The sequence below is a fragment of the Globicephala melas genome, chromosome X (assembly GCF_963455315.2).
Source record: "Globicephala melas chromosome X, mGloMel1.2, whole genome shotgun sequence".
Taxonomy (NCBI): Eukaryota; Metazoa; Chordata; class Mammalia; order Artiodactyla; family Delphinidae; genus Globicephala; species Globicephala melas.
The window spans coordinates 112,465,088-112,488,192 of NC_083335.1; the positions used below are offsets into that span (position 1 = coordinate 112,465,088).

The 23,105-nt window shown below is 39.8% G+C and overlaps 1 protein-coding gene across 6 annotated transcripts in view; it reads right to left on the minus strand.

The window, feature by feature from the left end:
• REPS2 (RALBP1 associated Eps domain containing 2) overlaps nt 1-23,105 on the minus strand; it is a 233,700-nt gene that overhangs the window by 64,652 nt on the left and 145,943 nt on the right. The gene's annotated exons all lie outside the window — the stretch shown is intronic.

The window sequence follows — 23,105 nt, forward strand, 5'->3', positions numbered from 1 at the left end:
ACTATATGCAGTTTATTTCCAAATCTGTAATATGTGGCCTAATATTTAAACAACTTTCTATGCCTTAAAAATAATTCATATCCTTTCTCCTGCTGCCAGGACAGGAACTCAGCTCTGTGTTTCCTTGGCAGATTGCGATTCCACTGGGCACGTAGATCTTGGGCTGCGGTTCACCGCACACCCACTACACTCCAGGTGCCCAGGCAGGGCTCCTTAGACCATCCACCATGTGGCTGACATGGTCTTGGTGCTCCAGCCTGCTGTGAGGCTTGACGCTCCCAGGTAGCAGAGCCGAGTTCAGGACACTGGTCCACCAGACCTCTCAGCCCCATGTAATATCAATCAGCAAGAGCTCTCCCAGAGATCTTCGTCTCAACACTAAGACCCAGCTCCACCCAATGGCCAGCAAGCTCCAGTGCTGGACGCCGCATGCCAAACAACTAGCAAGACAGGAACACAGCCCCACCCATCAGCAGAGAGGCTGCCTAAAATCATACTAAGTTCACAAACACCCCAAAACACACCACCGGATGCAGCCCTGCCCACCAGAAAGACAAGATCCAGCCTCACCCACCAGAACACAGGCACTAGTCCCCTCCACCAGCAAGTCTACACAACCCACAGAACCAACCTCAACCACTGGGGGCAGACATCAAAAACAACAGGAAGTACGAACCTGCAGACTGCGAAAAGGAGACCCCAAACACAGAAAGTTAAGCAAAATGAGAAAACAGAGAAACACACAGCAGAAGAAAGAGCAAGGTAAACACCCATCAGACCAAACAAATGAACAGGAAATAGGCAGTCTACCTGAAAAAGAATTCAGAGGAATGACAGTAAAGATGATGCAAAATCTTGGAAACAGAATGGAGAAAATATAAGAAACATTTAACAAGAACCTAGAAGAACTAAAGAGCAAACAAACAATGATGAACAACACAATAAATGAAATTAAAAATTCTCTAGAAGGAATCAAAAACAGAATAACTGAGGCAGAAGAACGGATAAGTGACCTGGAAGATAAAATAGTGGAAAAAACTACCACAGACCAGAATAAAGAAAAAAAAATGAAAAGAATTGAGGAGAGTCTCACAGACCTCTGGGGCAACATTAAATGCACCAACATTCGAATTATAGGGGTGCCAGAAGAAGAAGAGAAAAGGAAAGGGACTGAGAAAATATTTGAAGAGATTATAGTTGAAAACTTCCCTAATATGGGAAAGGAAATGGCCAATCAAATCCAGGAAGCACAGACAGTCCCATACAGGATAAATCCAAGAGGAAACATGCCAACACACATACTAATCAAACTATCAAAAATTAAATACATGGGCTCCCCGGGTGGCACAGTGGTTAAGAATCTGCCTGCCAATGCAAGGAACACGGGTTCGAGCCCTGGCCCGGGAAGATCCCACATGCCGTGGAGCAAATAAGCCCATGCACAACTACTGAAGACTGTGTGCCTAGAGCCCGTGCTCTGCAAAATGAGAAGCCACGACAATGAGAATCCCATGCACCGCAAAGAAGAGCAGCCCCCGCTCACTACAACTAGAGGAAACGCACACACAGCAACGAGGACCCAAGAGAGCCAAAAATAAATAAATAAATACATTTTTTTAAATTAAGTACAAAGAAAAAATATTAAAAACAGCAAGGGAAAAACAACAAATAAAATACAAGGGAATCCCCATAAGGTTAACAGCTGATCTTTCAGCAGAAACTCTGCAAGCCAGAAGGGAGTGGCAGGACATATTTAAAGTGATGAAAGGGAAAAAACTACAACCAAGATTACTCTACCCAGCAAGGTTCTCATTCAGATTCCATGGAGAAATTAAAACCTTTACAGACAAGCAAAAGCTAAGAGAATTCAGCACCACCAAACCAGCTTTACAACAAATGCTAAAGGAACTTCTCAAGGCAGGAAGCACAAGAGAAGGAAAAGACCTATAACAACAAGCCCAAAACAATTAAGAAAATGGGAATAGGAACATACATATCAATAATTACCTTAAATGTAAAAGGATTAAATGCTCCAACCAAAAGACTGGCTGAATGCATACAAAAACAAGACCCATGTATATGCTGTCTACAAGAGACCCACTTCAGACCTTGGGACACATACAGACTGAAAGTGAGGGGATGGAAAAAGATATTCCATGCAAACGGAAATCAAAAGAAAGCTGGAGTAGCAATACTCATATCAGATGAAATAGACTTTAAAATAAAGAATGTTACAAGAGACAAGGAAGGACACTGCATAATGATCAAGGGATCAATCCAAGGAGAAGATATAACAATTGTAAATATTCATGCACGCAACATAGGAGCACCTCAATACACAAAGCAAATGCTAACAGCCATAAACGGGGAAATACACAGTAACACAATCATAACAGGGGACTTTAACACCCCACTTTCACCATTGGACAGATCATGCAAAATGAAAATAAACACGGCAACACAAGCTTTAAATGATACATTAAACAAGATGGACTTAATGGATATTTATAGGACAATCCATCCCAAAACAACAGAATACACTTTCTTCTCAAGTGCTCATGGAACATTCTCCAGGATAGATCATACCTTGAGTCACAAATCAAGCCTTGGTCAATTTAAGAAAACTGAAATCCTATCAAGTATCTTTTCAGACCACAACGCTATGAGACTAGATATCAATTACAGGAAAAAATCTGTAAAAAACACAAACACATGGAGGCTAAACAATAAACCTAGAAACAAATGACAATGATAACATGACGACCCAAAACCTATGGGATGCAACAAAAGCAGTTCTAAGAGGGAAGTTTCGAGCAATACAATCCTATCTCAAGACACAAGAAAAATCTCAAATAAACAACCTAACCTTACACCTAAAACAATTAGAGAAAGAAGAACAAAAAACCCCAAAGTTAGCAGAAGGAAAGAAGTCATAAAGATCAGATCAGAAATAAATGAAAAAAATGAAGAAAACAATAGCAAAGATCAATAAAACTAAAAGCTGGTTCTTTGAGAAGATAAACAAAATTCATAAACCATTAGCCAGACTCATCAAGACAAAAAGGGAGAAGACTCAAATCAACAGAATTAGAAATGAAAAAGGAGAAGTAACAACTGACACTGCAAAAATACAAAGGATCATGAGAGATTACTACAAGCAACAATATGCCAATAAAAAGGACAACGAGGAAGAAATGGACAAATTCTTAGAAAAGCACAATCTTCCAAGACTGAACCAGGAAGAAATAGAAAATATAAACAGACTAATCACAATCACTGAAGTTGAAACTGTGATTAAAAATCTTCCAGCAAACAAAAGCCCAGGACCAGATGGCTTCACAGGCGAATTCTACCAAACGTTTAGAGAAGAGCTCATACCTATCCTTCTCAAACTCTTCCAAAATATAGCAGAGGGAGGAAAAACCCCAAACTCATTCTACGAGGCCACCATCACCCTGATACCAAAACCAGACAAAGATGTCACAAAGAAGAAAACTACAAGCCAGGGCTTCCCTGGTGGCGCAGTGGTTGGGAGTCCGCCTGCCGATGCAGGGGACACGGGTTTGTTCCCTGGTCCCGGAGGATCCCACATGCCGCAGAGTGGCTGGGCCCGTGAGCCATGGCCCCTGAGCCTGCGTGTCAGGAGCCTGTGCTCTGCAACGGGAGAGGCCACGACAGTGAGAGGCCCGTGTACCGCAAAAAAAAAAAAAAAAAAAAAAAAAAAACCTACAAGCCAATATCAGTGATGAACATAGATGCAAAAATCCTCAACAAAATACTAGCAAACAGAATCCAACAACACATTAAAAGGATCATACACCAAGATCCAGTGGGGAAGGATCATACACCATGATCCAGTGGGGTATATCCCAGGAACGCAAGGATTTTTCAATATACGCAAATCAATCAATGATACACCATATTAACAAACTGAAGGATAAAAACCATATGATCATCTCAGGAGACGCAGAAAAAACTTTTGACAAAATTCAACACCCATGGGCTTCCCTGGTGGCACAGTCGTTGAGAGTCCGCCTGCCGGTGCAGGGAACACAGGTTCATGCCTCGGTCCGTGAAGATCCCACATGCCGCGAAGCAGCTGAGCCCGTGAGCCATGGCCACTGAGCCTGCGCGTCCGGAGCCTGTGCTCCGCAACGGGAGAGGCCACAACGGTGAGAGGCCCGCGTACAAAAAAAAAAAAAAAACACCCATTTATGAAAAAAATGCTCCAGAAAGTAGGCATAGAGGGAACTTAACTCAACATAATAAAGGCCAGGGCTTCCCTGGTGGTTCAGTAGTTTAAGGGTCCACCTGCCGACGTGGGGGACACAGGTTCGTGCCCCGGTCCGGGAAGATCCCACATGCCGCGGAGCGGCTGGGCCCGTGAGCCATGGCCGCTGAGCCTGTGCGTCTGGAGCCTGTGCTCCACAACGGGAGAGGCCACAACAGTGAGAGGCCCACATACCACAAAAAAATAAAAAATAAAGGCCATATACGACAAACCCACAGCCAACAAAATTCTCAATGGTGAGAAACTGAAACCATTTCCACTAAGATCAGGAACAAGACAAGGTTGCCCACTGTCACCACTGTCATTCAACATAGTTTTGGAAGTTTTAGCCACAGCAATCAGAGAAGAAAAAGAAATAAAAGGAATCCACATCGGAAAAGAAGAAGTAAAACTGTCACTGTCTGCAGATGACATGATACTTATAAACAGAGAATCCTAAAGACGCTAACAGAAAACTACTAGAGCTAATCAATGAATTTGGTAAAGTAGCAGGATACAAAATTAATGCACAGAAATCTCTTGCATTCCTATATACTAGTGATGAAAAATCTGAAAGAGAAATTAAGGAAACACTCCCATTTACCACTGCAAGAAAAAGAATAAAATACCTAGGAATAAACCTACCTAAGGAGACAAAAGAACTGTATGCAGAAAACTATAAGACACTGATGAAAGACATTAAAGATGATACAAACAGATGGGGAGACTTACCATGTTCTCGGATTGGAAGAATCAACATTGAGAAAATAACTATACTACCCAAAGCAATCTACAGATTCAATGCAATCCCTATTAAACGAACAATGGCATTTTTCACAGAACTAGAACAAAAAATTTCACAATTTGTATGGAAACACCAAAGACCCGAAGAGCCAAAGCAATCTTGAGAATGAAAAACGGAGCTGGAGGAATCAGGCTCCCTGACTTCAGACTATACTACAAAGCTACAGTAATCAAGACAGTATGGTACTGGCACAAAAACAGAAAGATAGATCAATGGAACAGGACAGAAAGCCCAGAGATAAACCCACGCACATATGGTCACCTTATTTTGACAAAGAAGGCTAGAATATACAATGGAGAAAAGACAGCCTCTTCAATAAGTGGTGCTGGGAAAACTGGACAGCTACATTAAAAGAATGAAATTAGAACACTCCCTAAGACTGTATATAAAAATAAACTCAAAATGGATTAAAGACCTAAATGTAAGGCCAGACACTATAAAATCCTTAGAGGAAAACATAGGCAGAACACTCTATGACATAAATCACAGCAAGGTCCTTTTTGACCCACCTCCTAGAGAAATGGAAATAAAAACAAAAATAAACAAATGAGACCTAATGAGACTTAAAAGCTTTTGCACAGCAAAGGAAAACGTAAACAAGACGAAAAGACAACCCTCAGAATGGGAGAAAATATATGCAAACGAACCAACTGACAAAGGATTAATCTCCAAAATATACAAGCAGCTCATGCAGCTCAATATCAAAAAAACAAACAACCCAATCCTAAAATGGGCAGAAGACCTAAATAGACATTTCTCCAAAGAAGATATACAGTTTGCCAACAAACACATGAAAGGATGCTCAACATCACTAATTATTAGAGAAATGTAAATCAACTACAATGAGGTATCACCTCACACTGGTCAGAATGGCCATCATCAAAAAATCTACAAACAATAAATGCTGGAGAGGGTGTGGAGAAAGGGGAACCCTCTTGCACTGTTGGTGGGAATGTAAATTTATACAGCCACTATGGAAAACAGTATGGAGATTCCTTAAAAAACTAAAAATAAGGGACTTCCCTGGTGGCACAGTGGTTAAGAATCTGCCTGCCAATGCAGGGGACACAAGTTCAAGCCCTGGTCACGAAGATCCCACATGCCACGGAGCAACTAAGCCCATGCGCCACAACTACTGAGCCTGTGCTCTAGAGCTCATGAGCCACAACTACTGAGCCCACGCGCCACAGTACTGAAGGCTATGCACCTAGAGCCTGTGCTCTGCAACAAGAGAAGCTACTGCATTGAGAAGCCCGTGCACCACAACTAAGAGTAGCCTCCGCTCACTGCAACTAGAGAAAGCCCACGCACAGCAACAAAGACCCAATGCAGCCAAAAATAAATTAATTAATTGAAAAACAAAACAAACAAACAAAAAAACTAAAAATAGAACTACCATATGATCCAGCAATCCCACTACTGGGCATATACCCTGAGAAAACCATAATTCAAAAAGAGTCATGTACCACAATGTTCACTGCAGCTCTATTTACAATAGCCAGGACATGGAAGCAACCTAAGTGTTCATCGACAGACGAATGGATAAAGAAGATGTGGCACATATATACAATGGAATATTACTCGGCCATAAAAAGAAATAAAATTGAGTTATTTGTAGTGAGGTGGATGGACCTAGAGTCTGTCATACAGAGTGAAGTAAGTCAGAAAAAGAAAAACAAATACCATATGCTAACACATATATATGGAATGTAAAAAAAAATGGTTCTGAAGAACCTAGGGGCAGGACAGGAATAAAGATGCAGACACAGAGAATGGACTTGAGGACACGGGGAGGGGGAAGGGTAAGCTGGACAAAGTGAGAGTGGCATGGACATATATACGCTACCAAATGTAAAACTGATAGCTAGTGGGAAGCAGCTGCATCACACAGGGAGATCAGCTCGGTGTTTTGTGACCACCTAGAGGGGTGGGATAGGGAGGGTGGGAGGGAGATGCAAGAGGGAGGGGATATGGGGATATACGTATACATATAGCTGATTGTTATACAGCAGAAACTAACACAGCATTGTAAAGCAATTATTCTCCAATAAAGATGTTAAGAAAATAATTATTCAGATAACAAAAAAATAAAATAAAATAAATCATAGCAATGTGCCAAGAACATAAAGGTTTTTGCATATCCCTTTCGATTTGACCCAGCTAGATCAGACGAGCTAGAAGGTGGAGCTCAGGGCTTTCCACAAAGGTAACTCAGAGTAATTTCATAGAGATTTTCCTCCTGAGTCAGTGCATGGATGTGGTACAACCATGTTGGCCCATCAGTGATTTCTCTCAATCTGTCTTTCATTAACATTTATGAAACACAGCAGTGAGTCAAAACTCCAGAGGTGGTGAGACCTTGAACAGCCTTCGGTAACAAAGCATGTAGCAAGAGAGAATGACAAAAGCCTCAGGAATTATCCACCTCAGGGCCCCCACTCTATAGGTCCTCATGGATTGGGCCTTTAAATTACAGGTTACTTTAAAAATAAAATGAAAAAACCAACAAAACACAAAATTTATGCTTGCTTTTAAAGGAGAGGTCTCGCACCAGAATGAAGTGTATGTTAAAACAACCCTTCAGGGCTTCCCTGGTGGCGCAGTGGTTGAGAGTCCGCCTGCTGCTGCAGGGGACACAGGTTCGTGCCCCGGTCCGGGAGGATCACACCTGCCGAGGAGCGGCTGGGCCTGTGAGCCACAGCCGCTGGGCCTGCGCGTCCAGAGCCTGTGCTCTGCAGCGGGAGAGGCCACAAGGGTGAGAGGCCCACGTACCGCAAAAAAAAAAAAAAAAAAAAAAAAGCAACCCTTCATTAACAAAAGAGGACTAAGAAGCAATAAGCCATTTAATTAAATGACTTCTGATTCCAGCCAAGATGGACTAACAGAGGCCACATTCACCCTCCCCTTTTCAACAGCCAGAAACAAACATATAGATGTTTTTTATATAAAACAAACAGTTCTTAAGACACCAGAAAATCAGGCAACAAAAGACAGTGATCCCTGAGAGACAGGAAACAAACCAGGTGAGCTCTGTGACTCACTGTCCCTGCTGACAGCCCTGCGAGTTACTAGAAACAGAACCTGCCTCCAGATTCACATCTGATTAATTTCATTTTTACTATTATTTTTCAAAACAAATGCGCTGTATTTGTAAAAGATGATGTAAGGGTATGTTGTGAATATACTTTGGGGTAAAATTACATCATAAATATTAACAGCAGTTTTCTTTCCTCTTTCCAGTACCTTTATCTATTTCTTCCTTACCTGGCTACAACACCTACTATAGAGTCAAATAACGGTGACATGAGCATTCTTGTCTTCTCTTGATCTCAAAGCTAAGGCTTTCACTATTTCACCATTAAGTATGGCATTTGCTGTAGGTTTGTTGTAGATACCCCTTAATGGATTACAAAAATTCCCATTTATTTTGAGACTTTTTTTCATGATAACTTCATTGTCAAATTTTAACCAAAGCCACATCTCTATCTGTTGAGGTGATGGTATGGTTTTTTCCCTTATGATTTATTAATATGGTAAATTACACTATGAATTTCTTAATATTAAAACACTCTTGCAGACCTAGGATAATCCCAACTTGGTCAGGTTTTTCTATCTGCTAGATTTAGTTGGCTAATACTTTGTTTAGGATTTTTGCAACTATATTCATGAGTTCGACTGACAAGTCAGTTTCCTTTGATATGCTTGATTCGGCTGGAGAGTGTTCCCCCTGTCTATGCTCTGGAATAGGTTGTATGAGATCAAAAATTGTTGTTGTTGTTGAATGTGAGGTAAAACATGACAGCAGAGCCATCCGGGCCTCAGTTTTCTTTGAAATGAGATTTTTAATGATTTCACTTCTCTAACTATTACAGGATTATTCAGACTTTCTAATTCTTGTCAGTGTTGATAAATGATATTTTTCTAGACATTTATTCATTTTCTCTAATAAATTTTCATATTTACTGCCATAAAGGTGTTCAAACCCCCCTTATCGTCTTAATCTCTGCATATGTAATTTTCTTTTTCCATTCCTAATACCATTTGTGTCATCACTCTAGTTTTCTTTCATCAATCTCACCTGACATTTGTCAAGTTTTAGTACTCTTCAAAAAGCCAACCTTTAACTTTTTTGAGCCTCTGAATTACATGCTTCTCTTCTGTTCAATTCGTGTCTGCTCATCTCCTTCCGTTTACTTTCTTTGGGCTCATCCTATTGTTCTTTTTCTAGCTTAAATTGGTTGCTTGGCTCATTAACTTCCAGCTTTTCTTCTTTTCTAACGTAAACATTTAGGGTTATAAACTTTCTTCCAAGTATCTCTTTAATATACTCCCATAGCTTTTGATATGTGATACCATTCAGTTTTTAAATTTTCCTGATTTCCATTACAATTTCTTTCATGATAATACCTTGTGTCTGAAGTTCATCCTTTAGAATTTCCTTTATTGAGAGCCCATTAGTAGCAAGCTTAGTCGTTTTAACTAAAAACTCTTTATTTTGCCCTCATTCTTGAAAGGTGATTTCACTGAGTACAGAATTCTAGACTGATAGCTATTTTCTCCCAGCACATTGAAAATAACATTTCACTGTCTTCTGGCTTCCATTATTGCTGTTGAGAAGTCAGATGTCAACAGAATCATTGTTTTTGGTAGGTGGTCTGTCTTCACTCTGGTTGCTTTTAAGATCTACTCTTTGGTTTTGGTACCCTGCAGTACTAATCTTACTTTGCATCTGCATGTGTATTTCTTCACCTACTTTTTCTTTCATAAGCTGCTAAGCGTTGTCAGAATTTCTGAACCATGTGGCATCCCATTAACTTTGGGAAACTGTAAGCGATTCTTCAAATAATCTTTCCACCATTTTCTCTCACCTCTCCTTCTGAAGCTCTTTGTCTAACCGTGAGGTACCCTGGATAATTTTCTATTATCTGCTGTCCAATTAAGCAGTTCCCTCTTCAACTATACTTAATGTCCTGTTAAGCCTGTCTTTCATTTTATTTCAATTACTAAATTTTTCATTTCTAGGAGTTCTATTTGGTCTTTTTTCAAAATGGCTTTTTCATTTTTATAATTGATTGGCTACTTACTCATTTTCTTCATCTCCTTTTCTTTCAATATACTAAACATATTACCTAACACTCTGTGTCTGATAATTCCAAAATCTGAGGGGTTTGTATTTCCTACTGTTTTGTTGCTTCTGTGGGCTCTCTCTCATTGTGTTCCACTTCCTAGAGTGCTTGGCAACCTTTAACTCTGAATGCAACCTTTAATTCTAAACGTTACCTACAGGAATACTTCGGGGCCTAAGCGGGAAGTGGGTTCCTCTTCTATTACTTCTGCCAGAAATCTAAAGGCACTACCAACCCGGGACCACTTTAAACTAAAATCTTGGTTTGATAATGTGTAGGATTCCTAGTTTCTGCTGTCCTGATATTTTTTTGTTAAATGTCCTATAAATACGACTTTTGAGTAAAGATAGTAGTTTGAATGTCTGCAACTAATCTCACTCTTACCCCATCAACAGAACAGTGATGAGAACTGTTAAAATTTTCTTGTTTAAATTGTTTAAATTTGGAATTGGGAAAAAGGATGAGTGACTGATAGCTGAATGAGCAGTAGAGAAGGCAGAGAGTAACCAATTTGGACCAGAGAAGCTTCCAGTTCTCAAGAGCTGGTGACACCAAACTCTTCAAGAAGTAGGGGTAAAATGAGGAAAGTAGGGGCTTCCCTGGTGGCTCAGTGGTTGAGAGTCCGCCTGCCGATGCAGGGGACACAGGTTTGTGCCCCGGTCTGGGAAGATCCCACATGCCGCGGAGCGGCTGGGCCCGTGAGCCATGGCCACTGAGCCTGCGCGTCCGGAGCCTGTGCTCCGCAACGGGAGAGGCCACAACAGTGAGAGGCCCACGTACCGCAAAAAAAAAAAAAAAAATGAGGAAAGTAATGAAAAGTAAAGAAAGTTAACTGATAGGGGATCCTATTTCCCATCCTTCAGGAGAAGGGCGTAGACCCTTGAAGATCTGGTTCCAGCTACACCTCATGCTGTTTTGGGCTTCAGGATCCCTGCTCCTGTGGTCCCTTCTGCTTCTAATGCACCTGGATAACTCAGAATATAGTAAGTGACCAACAAATATTTGTTTGAACTACCATAAGAAAGAACTATACTATTATGCTCCATTCCTACATTTTAAAAAAGCTGATTGAAGGAGTTTAGGAGCAGTTAGATTCTGAGATTTTTCTCACACATTCTGCACAGTTTCAGCCTTTCTCCCACTCCAGAAAAATGCTAGAAATATTTTCTTCTCCAGGGAGGACACAAGGCCCAGGTGAAGGCACAGGGGCCACACTGAAAACAGTAAATGTAGAACTCTGGACGCTGAGACACTTCCAGCCCTCTCCCTATCTGCTCCCAGACTATTTTACCCAGAGACTAGAAAACTGTGCTCCAGGGAATTGGACCAGCCAAGATGGAAGATCTAGATATCAACATCAAGAGATCTCCAAGAAGATGGTTCAGCCAGATCATTCTACCATGACGCCCATGCATGGCAAGTCCCATCCATTTACTCATGAATTCCAATCAGCTTTTTAGCCCCCATTCTTAAATATAAGCAGGTGATGAACTACCACCAGGTATCTGCAGAAAATTTTCTAACCTAAGACAGAGCAATAAAAATAGAAAACAATTGGCCTCAAAGAAACAGATTAGATCTATACAAGGAGAAAAAATTTAATGTTATTAATATCATCAGAATGATTAGTCGGTTTAATCCAGAAATATTTAAACATTTACTATGTCCCAGGCACTGTTTAAGGTGCTGGGAAAATATCAGTAGGAAAAAAATACACAGGAAAAAAAGTCTTATCCGCATGAAGCTTATATTTCATTGATAAGACAGATAATGGGGTAGGAGTGAGGGATGAAATTTTTAATACAGTCAACAGGGAAAGCCTCAATAAGAGATAAAAAATGTTATTTGCAAAGATGAAATAATGGGATGTTACTGAAAACAGAATATTCAAAAAATTAAAAAGAGCACTTGGAAATTAAAAACATGACAGCAGAAGAGGAAAAGCTTAATAGAAAGGTTCAAAGTCTAAGGAAATCTCAAAGAAAGTAGGGAAATATCCAAACAAAAGTTCCACAAAAAGAAATAGAGAAAATAGTAATAAATCAATTAACTAGTTCAAGAAAACTTCCCAGAAATGAAGAATATGAGTTTCTAAATTAAAAGAGCTCACGGAGGGACTTCCCAGGTGGTGTAGTGATTAAGAATCTGCCTGCCAATGCAGGGGACATGGGTTCGAGCCCTGGTCCGAGAAGATCCCACATGCTGCGGAGCACCTAAGCCCGTGCGCCACAACTACTGAGCCTGCGCTCTAGAGCCTACGAGCCACAACTACTGAGCCCACGAGCCACAACGACTGAAGCCCACATGCCTAGAGCCCTTGCTAGAGAAGCCCACGCACCGCAACAAAGAGTAGCCCCCACTCGCCACAACTAGAGAAAGCCCGTGCGCAGCAACGAAGACCAAACGCAGCCAAAAATAAATTAATTAAAAAAAAGAGTCACTGTTTTTGAAAAAATAAAAAAATAAAATAAAAGAGCCCACTGAGTACCCAGGACAGTGGAAGAAAACAGACCCATGGCACGGCACATCAACGTGAAATTTCAAAAAACTGGAGTTAGAAGATTCTACTATTTTCCACCAGGGGGTGGGAGAGGAGGGAAGTCTACATACAAAGGATCAGATGTCCAAATGGTTTTAGATTTCTTATTATACCACTGGAAGCTAGAATTCATTGGAGCAGTACCATCAAAATTCTGAAGGAATCTGATTTCCAACCTATGATTATATACCCAAACTAGCAGCCTGCATGATGGTTCAATTAAAGATATTTTTAGACATTCAAGGTCTCAAATTGAGCACCATGTACCCTTTCCAGGAAAGCTACTCAAGGATGTGCTCTACCAAGACAAGAGTAAACCAAGAAAGAGTAAGACATGAGGTACAGGATAAAGGAGATCCAACATGGGAGAAATAGGAAGGGGATCCTTGGATGACAGTATAGGAGAAGCCATGATGAAAACTACATACCAGGCATAGAACATAATCATTTTAGATTTCCTCAAAAAGATGAAACTAATACCTGATGTTTCAGAATTTCATAAGAGTAACCTTAGAAAACTGAGGGAGTCTACAGTTGATTCAGGGGAAAGTACACTAAAAAGAAACAAGGTGATTATTCACTCCAAAGCAAACAAAAATCTGTGCAGTAGGAAAAGTGAAAAATTTTCTATATGACTACATAGCCATAGTAATAATATAAACACTTAATATTAATCTAACCAAAATGATAATAATACTATATTGGTGGGGTGGAAGAGGGGAAAGGTGACAGGGGAGGGAAGACAGTAAATGACTAAAATTGTAAAGTCAACAAGAGGTTATACAAGTATCTTATTTTGAAATATGACGGAAATATCAAAATAAGCAACATTAAAAACTCTGTAGCAGGGCCTTCCCTGGTGGCGCAGTGGTTGAGAGTCCACCTGCCGATGCAGGGGACACGGGTTCGTGCCCCGGTCTGGGAAAGATCCCACATGCCGCGGAGCGGCTGGGCCCGTGAGCCATGGCCGCTGAGCCTGCGCGTCCGGAGCCTGTGCTCCGCAGCGGGAGAGGCCGCAGCGGTGAGAGGCCCGCGTACCGCAAAAAAAAAAAAAAAAAAAAAACTCTGTAGCAGAGTGCATTCTCCCAAGTCTTGAGGTAAATCAATGGCCTCGGAGGAACTTCCCACACTTCAGTTTGTCCCGTCAGTTCACCACGGAGCCCTGGCCTTCAACGCCATGGTATCAGGATATCAGCTGTGATTACTCACTTTTGCAGCTTCTTCCCCCTCTTTCCAGAAGTCATGTCCACTGACCCTCAATCAAGAGAAGGGAAAACTAAGAGTTCCCACTCATTCCACTTCACTTCAGATTTGGAGCATCAGTAAGAAATCTCAAGACTAAAAGATCCCACGTGCTGCAATGGAGGTCCCACACAGGGCAACAAAGGTCCCCCATGCTGCAGCTAAGACCTGGCGCAGCTAAATAAATACTTTAAAAGAAAGAAATCTTAAGATCTGCCTACTCACACACATGGCTCCTGGAAGGAGGCAGGCAGAGCCAAGAGTGCACCGCCAAGCCTCAGTTTTTCCCTTAGCTGCTACCCTTTCCCCCCAAAATGGCACTAGCTCATGCATCTTTCCTTGTTTGGTTGTTGCTGAGAAATTTCTTCCATGTGTTTATGATTCTGTGTTCATTTCCTTTAATGGCAGGAGATATTAATCTAGCTTCATTCTTCCAATTTTATGTCTAATTCATCTTTTGGTCTCCCGTGGCGCCTAAGCACACTACCTTGTGTTTAGTAAGTACACAGTGGGTGAATAACTGGAATTTAATTTAGTGAAAAGTCTTTCTTATAATATTTTCAGCCCATTCATGACCTTAAATTAGATTCAAATATTTCATCCAGCATGCTCTAACCACTTTTTTTAAAAAAGTACACCTTCAAGCAAAGTGAAATTGAAAATGTACTTCAGCTGAATAATCTCGTGTACACATGCAAAAGATGACAATGTACCTGTTAATAGTACCACCTGCTTTCCCAGAAAGGAAGAGAAGGAGAGAAAAGAGGGGAGGTGAACACATTTTCTGCATACATTAAAAGCAACCGTACCCGTGAAGCAATTACAGGTTTATTCCTAAAGTCTTAACAGTTAATAAGATGGGACACCAGGTATCAGTAAGGCTTTGTCAAATAAGTGTCTATCAACAAATAAACGGATAAAGAAGATGTGGTATGTATATGTACAAAATGGAATAGTACTTAGCCATAAAAAAGAACAAAATGTTGCCATTTGCAGCACCATGGATGAACCTGGAGGGTACTATGCTCAGTTAAGTCAGAGAACAGCCAGCACTGCATGTTTTCACTTGTATGTGGAATCTAAAAAATGAAATAAGTGAATGAATATAACAAAATAGAAACAGAATCATAGATACAGAGAACAAATTAGCGGTTACCAGTGGGGAGAGGGCTGAAGGGAAGGGCATGATAGGGGAAGGGGATTAAGAGATATAGACTACTTAGGTATAAAATAAATAAGACACAAGGATGTAATATACAGCACAGGGAATACAACAAATATTTTATAATAACTTTAAGTGGAGTATAATCTACAAAAATATCGAATCACTATGATGTACACCTGAAAGTAATACAACATTGTAAATAAACTATACTTGATTTAAAAATTTTTTATAAGTGTAATCAGGGAAAAAGTAATAAATACCCATAACTTGAAAAATAGATTAAAAACTTCATAAAAGAAACTACCATTTAATCCTAAATTCAGAAAACACAGTAATAATTTCCAGTTTATTAAATTTATTGAAAGATATGCATCTTCTGACACTGATCTGCTGAATCTCAGCTTCTTAGTATCTTTATCCAAAACACTAACCTCTAAAATTTTTTATCCTCTTACTACATTATGCTTAGAAATTTCCCAACAAAATATTATTCATTTATATTACTGCCTATTTACTAATTTCCTTCAGGTTTTTACAAAGCCCCAAATCAATGACTAAATGAAAACATGTTCCAATTTACTGAGTGGAAATAAAGCAGCAGATGTAGCAACCGAAAGCTTCAAGGAACAGAAAGCCGATTCTTTGGGGGAATAAAACTTGGAATAACTTCAGCTGTGGAAAAGTGCTCCCATTCCCCCAAACTAGGAATATTTTATGAAAAAAATAAAAGCATTCAAATGCCAAAGGAAAAAAACACCCTTAAAGGATGGAAAATGTTGAAAGAAGCCTGCCTGTGGGACCTACACTTTTAAGTATCAATCAAGTAGAGTTGGCCATATGCAAAACTTCAAGGATTTCATCAGTAAGGATCATTCTTCTTGGCAAGTTTATAAAAATGGCTATTTCTTTGTAAAAGAAATTGTTCTTTCTTTCTCTTTTTTTTTTTTAGAATATTTATTTATTTATTTGGTTGCACTGGGTCTTAGTTGCGGCTTGCCAGCTCCTTAGTTGCAGCACATGGTCTCCTTAGTTGTGGCATGCGAACTCTTAGTTGCAGCATGCATGTGGGATCTAGTTCTCTGACCAGGGATTGAACCCAGGCCCCCTGAATTGAGAGTGTGGAGTCTTACCCACTGCGCCACCAGGGAAGTCCCCTTTCTCTCCTTTCTAATCACAAAAGCATGTGTGAGCCTATGCCTGCCCCCTGATCACCCAGTTACACATAGTGATGGGTTCACTACGTCATATACACCTATATATATATATATATATATATATATATATATATATATATATATATATATATATATATATATATATATATATATATATATGATGAAGTGTGTGCCAGGAGTACCTTTCCAACAATACCTGCCTTGATCCCCTGATAATGACCAACTTACCCTAAAAAAAATAAAAGATCATTAAATTCTCTGTTAAGCGGAATAATTTTTTCACCAGTTAAAAGAAATGTACTTACATATGCCTTGGAACTGTTCAAGAAGGAAAATACTAATGATTGCGTTTGGAAAAGTATTGAAATCAAATTCCATTCTTTCACTTTACAGATGAGAAAATTAAAGCCTGGGGCAGTAAAATGACATCATCAAGGTCACAAGGCTACTGTGATGCAGCAATCAGTATCACATTTTGAACCTATAGGACAAGTAGTGGTAAACAGCAGAAGAGGGCACTGAGATGGGAAATAAGCAGCTGCAAAGGGGTTATTCTATACCCAGAGAATAAGTATGTCAGAAGGCTATAAATCAAGAATACTGAAACTAAAGGATGCTTCTGCATATGCTACACACCACAAACTCATTTAAGTAAGATGCTAAACACTACCTAAAAATGTGCCACTGCAGCAAATATTTAGCCTTCTGATTCATATGAATGCCTCTTCACAAGCCTACATGTAACTCCCCTGCTTTAGAAAATATTCAGTGTAGTAATGGCATACAGACATACAGATCAATGAAACAGAATGGAGGGTTGCGAAATAAACCCTTATATTTACAATCAAGTGATTTTCGACCAAGATGCCAAGGCAATTCAATAGGGAAAGGGGGATATTTTTTCAACATACAGCACTGGGACATGTGGATATCCACATATAAACAGAGGAACTTAGACCCTTACCTCACACTATACACAAAAATTAAATCAAAATGGATTAGAGATGTGAATGTAAGAGCTAAAATTATAACACCTTTAGAAGCAAACAGGAGAAGATCTTCAAGACCTTGTGTTGAGCAAAGATTTCTTAGCTGTGACACCAAAAGCATGATCCAATCAGGAAAGAATTCATAACTTGCATTCATCAAAATTCAAAACTTTTCTGCTTCAAAAGACACGGTTAAGAAAATGAAAAGACAAGGCACAGACTGGGGGGAAATGTTTGCAAGTCACATGTTTGATAAAAGACTTGTATCCAGAATATACAAAGAACTCCAGAATATACAACTCAACAATAAGAAGACAAACACCCAATTTAAAAGTGAGCAAATGATTTGAGTAGATATTTCACCAAAGAAGATATAGGAATCACTAATAAGCACATGAAAAGATACTCAATATCATTAGCCATCAAGGAAATGCAAATAAAAACCACAGTGAAATACCATGTCATACTTACTAGGATGGCTATAACAAAAAAGATAATAATAAGTGTTGGTGAATATGTTAAGAAATAGTAAGCATTGCTGGTGGGAATGTAAAATGGTACATGAACTTTAAAAACTAGTTTGGCAGTTTCTTTAAAAGTTAAATTTAGGAACTTCCTTGGTGGTCCAATGGTTAAGACTCCGCGCTTCCAATGCAGGGGGCGTGGGTTCGATCCCTGGTCAGGGAACTAAGATCCCACGTGCTACTCGGAGAGGCCAAAAAAAAAAAAAAAGTTAAATATAAATGTACCATACACCCAGCAATTCCACTCCTAGGTATCTTGCCAAAAGAAATGACAACATATGTTCACACAAGATTTTCATGCATTTAAGTCCTGACATCATTACTCATAATAAGCAAAAAGGAAAATCAACTCAGATGTCCACTGAACTGAAGAATGGATAGACAAAATGGTGTAGCCATACAATGGAATACTATTCATCAATAAAAAGAAATGAAATACTGATACATGCTACAACATGGATGAACCTCAAAAACATTATACAAAGTAAAGGAAGCCAGACACAAAAAATCCCATATTGTATGATTCTATTTATTATGAAATGTCCAGAAAAGGCAAATCTACAGGAACAGAAAGTAGATTAGTAGTTGTCTGGGGCTGGGCATTGAGATTAACTCTAAGGCATGAAGGGATGTTACTGGGGTGCTGAAAATGTTCTAAAACTGGAATATGGTGACAGTAGCAAAATTTCATAAATTTACTAGAGATCATTGAGTTGTTCACTTAAAATGGATGAACTTTATGGTCTGCAAATTATACCTCAATAGTTGTTTTCTTTAAATTGAAGTTGATTTACAATGTTGTGTTAGTTTCCAGTGTATAGCAAAGTGATTCACTTTTTTTTATAGATAAAGATATATATTGTTTTTCAGATTCTTTCCCATTATAGGTTATTACAAGATATTGAATATAGTTCCCTGTGCTATGCAGTAGGATCTTGTGGTTTATTCAATATATTTTTTTAAAGCTACGCATGGAGAAAAAGTATAATTAATCATATGCGAATACAGGTGAAACAAGATGGGTGAAACACAGTGATAATTATTGAAGCTACGGGTTCAGCATTCTAGTCCTTTTCTCTCTCTCACAGACACACATAAGGTTTTTGATAATAACTTAATTTTTTAATCATTAAAAGAACAGATATATTCCTAACATCTCCAAGTACTTATGAAGGCAAAACTTCCTTTCCTGTCTCCCTGAAGCACCTCAGGGAAATCTGTCCAACACTGTAAATCACGTAGAAGGAAACAGGAAAATGATATTAGTTTCTTGCATATAGAGGGCAACAAATTTATTCTTTAATATATTATTTAACTTTAGATATTAATTAGTGTTATTACCCATAGAAAAATCGTAAGGCATGCTTCCCAAATTAAATTAATATAGATTGCTTTCTCTGACACCAAATCTGCTGCAACAAAAATCTGAACAAAGATTTCCCATCTTCAAAGGATTCTGATGGAGAACAAAACAATTACATTCTCTGGATCTCAGTCTCCTAGCCTGTAATATGTGAGAGTTGGCCAAGATGACAAGAGAACTCAAGTTCTCTTTTAGCACTGACTTTCTATGATTCTAGAATTTATTTGCCAGTGTTTACCAATAACTCCTTGTTCCTGCACCATGGGATATGTGACATGGGTTAGCTAGCTCTCAAATGGAGACACAGAGTTAAATGACAAAAACACATAAGATTTAACTTCAGTGAAAGACAAGTTTCATTTCTCATGTTACATTTACATAAATGTATTTCTCCTAATCATTTTACTACCAAACTCCTTAAATCACCAGCCCTGTGTGTGTGCACACACGTGCGTGGGCACATGCATGCACACGCGAGCATGTGCACGTACGCACAGGTGTGTGTGTTGGAAGGAAGGAAGGTAGGCAGGAAGGAAGGCAGGCAGACAGGCAACCTGGAGAAAGAGTCTATTGGAATTGTCTCTGTTCCACGATGAATTTTTAAAATATGACATATAGTCAAACCAACTTTTAGTCTTAAACATTTCAAAATGAATTTGTGATAACTACTTCACACCAAAGTTTCTTAATCACTCCATAACCTTTTGCAATCCGAATTAACCCTACCATGCCAATGGACTCCTCTGACTTCCTACAAACTCCTTCGCCCCTAGTCCCCATTCTCCTTGGCCAGTCAGCGGACTTTTAGACTTACAGTCTCCACCTATTCCTGAAATACACTCCTCCCTGGGTATGCCAGGTCATGGTACTATGTCCCTTACTGAATTCATGTACTCTAATGGCTTCAGGTCCAGTTGTCAAGACAAAGGAATCTAGTGTTTACACAGAAGGTCCTGAAGGGTTTTGAGGAGGGAGGTGACACATCATAGTTGTGCTCAAAACAATTAATCCTGTTGCTCTATGAAGTGAAGAATGAAGCAAGCAAACCAGACTGGAGATTACTTAAGTAGCCTCCCAGGCAAGTGGTAATAAAAACTGAACCAAGGCAGATACCGAAGAAAAACGAACAGAATTTGACTGCAAAAATCATATCCACCCTTCAGAGATTAGCTTACACAAGTCTGCACACCCCTCCCCAACACATCCACAGATCATGCTAGTTAGAAACCACTGAGACTCAGCACCCTTCTCCCATGTAACTGTAATACTGATTGGCACGATGTGGCCATATCCATGTTCCTCTTGGAATTCTCCATAGTACCAAGGACACAGTTAAGTGCTAAGTAAGTACTGGTTAAATGAATAAGACACTCTTCCTGATCACCAGTACTGAAGTCTATTTCAGTTTTCATACAATTCTATAAACTCAAATGCATATAAGGAATTTAGTGATGTATGGACAACTAAATTGTATTGTGGTACTTACTCTTCAGCTCACTAGAATTATATGGGTCATAAGGAAAATGTCCAAAAATAGGAAAATGGTTAAATAAGTCATGGTCCAAGTTAATAAAGGTAAAAGAAATAAAATAGAGTATCGCCATTCTGCAACTTCCAATGAAATCATGGATCTATAAGCAGTGGTTTGCTAGAAACAGCTCATACCAGCTTGTGAGAGCCAACTGTGCAGATCTGTCTAAACCCCACATTCAGCGACCCATCAGTAAGAGTGAAATTTGCCATGGCAGGAATGTTTACACCATAAAAACTGATAATGGCCAGTTGTTAACCATTTACTAACATGCCGCTAGATGCAGGCAATGGTGATCAATACCTGATAAAACCATTATTTGAAAGGCTGTTGGGGATCTTTATCATAATGGATGAATCAGGCTAATACTACGTGAACCCACCGATCAATCAAACATGACAAAAACAGAGGCATTAGACATTGAGAACCTCCTAACGTGATGCAGTACGAAGTACACAGTTATCACTTGGACGTCTTCTTGCTGAAAGTAGAATCTGATTCTAAAGAAGTCTAGATCTATCTACTCATTTATAGGAAATACAGGAGATGGAAGAACAGAGAACAAGTCAAATACAGAACGTGGAAATGTCTACGGGGTGGATGATTTTCTTACGAATGAATGAATAGCAAGGGAGGGGTTTAAAAAGGACCCTATCAATAAAAAGAGACTTAACAGATGGCAAAACAAGTACAATATGCATGTTGCACTTGTTTGGATCCTGACTGGAACAAGTCACTATAAAAAAAGACATACTTGAGACAATTCAGGGAATCTGAACGCTGGCTAGATATTAGATGATATTGAGGGATTATTGCTAAGTTTGTTACATATGATAAAGCCTTAGTCATTTTTTTCAAAGGCCTTATCTGTTAGAGATACATATGAAGTATTTATGTATAAAACTATACACTACCTGGGATTTGCATCAAAATAACCTGGGGATAGGGGGTTCTCTACTTTTACACACATTTGAAATTTTCCACAATACAGCTTTTAACAGAGTAGCCAGTGTGTAGAACACATATAAAAAGAATGACATGGGCTTCCCTGGTGGTGCAATGGTTGAGAGTCCGCCTGCCGATGCAGGGGACGCAGGTTCGTGCCCCGGTCCAGGAAGATCCCACATGCCGCGGAGCAGCTGGGCCCGTCAGCCATGGCCGCTGAGCCTGTGCTCCGCAACGGGAGAGGCCACAATGGTGAGAGGCCCGCGCACCGCAAAAAAAAAAAAAAAAAAAAAAAGAATGACAAAATTACCAGTACTGATATGGATATATCTCCAAGAAATAATATAGTATGAAAAAGCATTGGGGGATACATGCACAGCGTGACGCCAATTATTTTAAATACAAAAAACAAAAATGATGTCACAGGTACACATATACATTAATAAGTGCACTAGAAAATGTCAGAGAAATACATTCCCAGGGGAGGACACTGGGCTTGGTGGGGATGAGGTTAAGGGACGCATCTGTAATGTATGAATTTTATACACGAGAAAGTATTTTTCTGTTACTCAAACGAGTTTTACAAACATTTTAAAAATAAAGGTTACAGTAATATTTCCCACCCCATCTTCCAGAGATTCCAGTCCTGTTCCTCCCCACACTCCCTAGTTAAAGCACTCAGCCAGCAGGGAGGGCTGTAAAACTGGACGGTGGATCTAAAAGAGAAAGCACGCTGCCCAACGGCAGGACCAGCTGTACCCTCACCTCAGTAGGCCTCTGTAAACCGCCAGCTTTTTGTCTTTTACAGATATAAAGCATGCACTGTGCTACTATAGAAACTCTCACATAACTTACTGGAAAAGAAGAAACCTCTATAAATAGAGAAAGGAACAGGAAAAGGCAAAAAGAAGCCAAAGACAGACAGTACACTGCAACCACAGCTTCGAAAGGCTGAGACTGGCCTGAGTCTGGATGAACACACTGAACACTGGCACAGACAAACCTGAAGCACCTGGACTGTATTTTTTTTTTCCCAGTACACAGGCCTCTCACTGCTGTGGCCCCTCCCGCTGCGGAGCACAGACTCCGGACGCGCAGGCTCAGCGGCCATGGCTCACGGACCTAGCCGCTCCGCGGCACGTGGGATCCTCCCGGAGCCGGGCACAAACCCACGTCCCCTGCATCGGCAGGCGGACTCCCAACCACTGCGCCACCAGGGAAGCCCCTGGACTGTATTTTTACCTCCAAAAATGTTCACCGAGCCCAACAGCCCAGTCACATCTACTTCTGTATGTTTAAATGAACTTCCAGACTTCAAATCTCATGACAAAGTGACACTATACCTTTTATAAAAGCCAACACCTTTTATCTACCAACCACTGAGAAGCCCAAGGGGAAAACTTAATGAATTCTGAGTGTGTTACTTCTCAC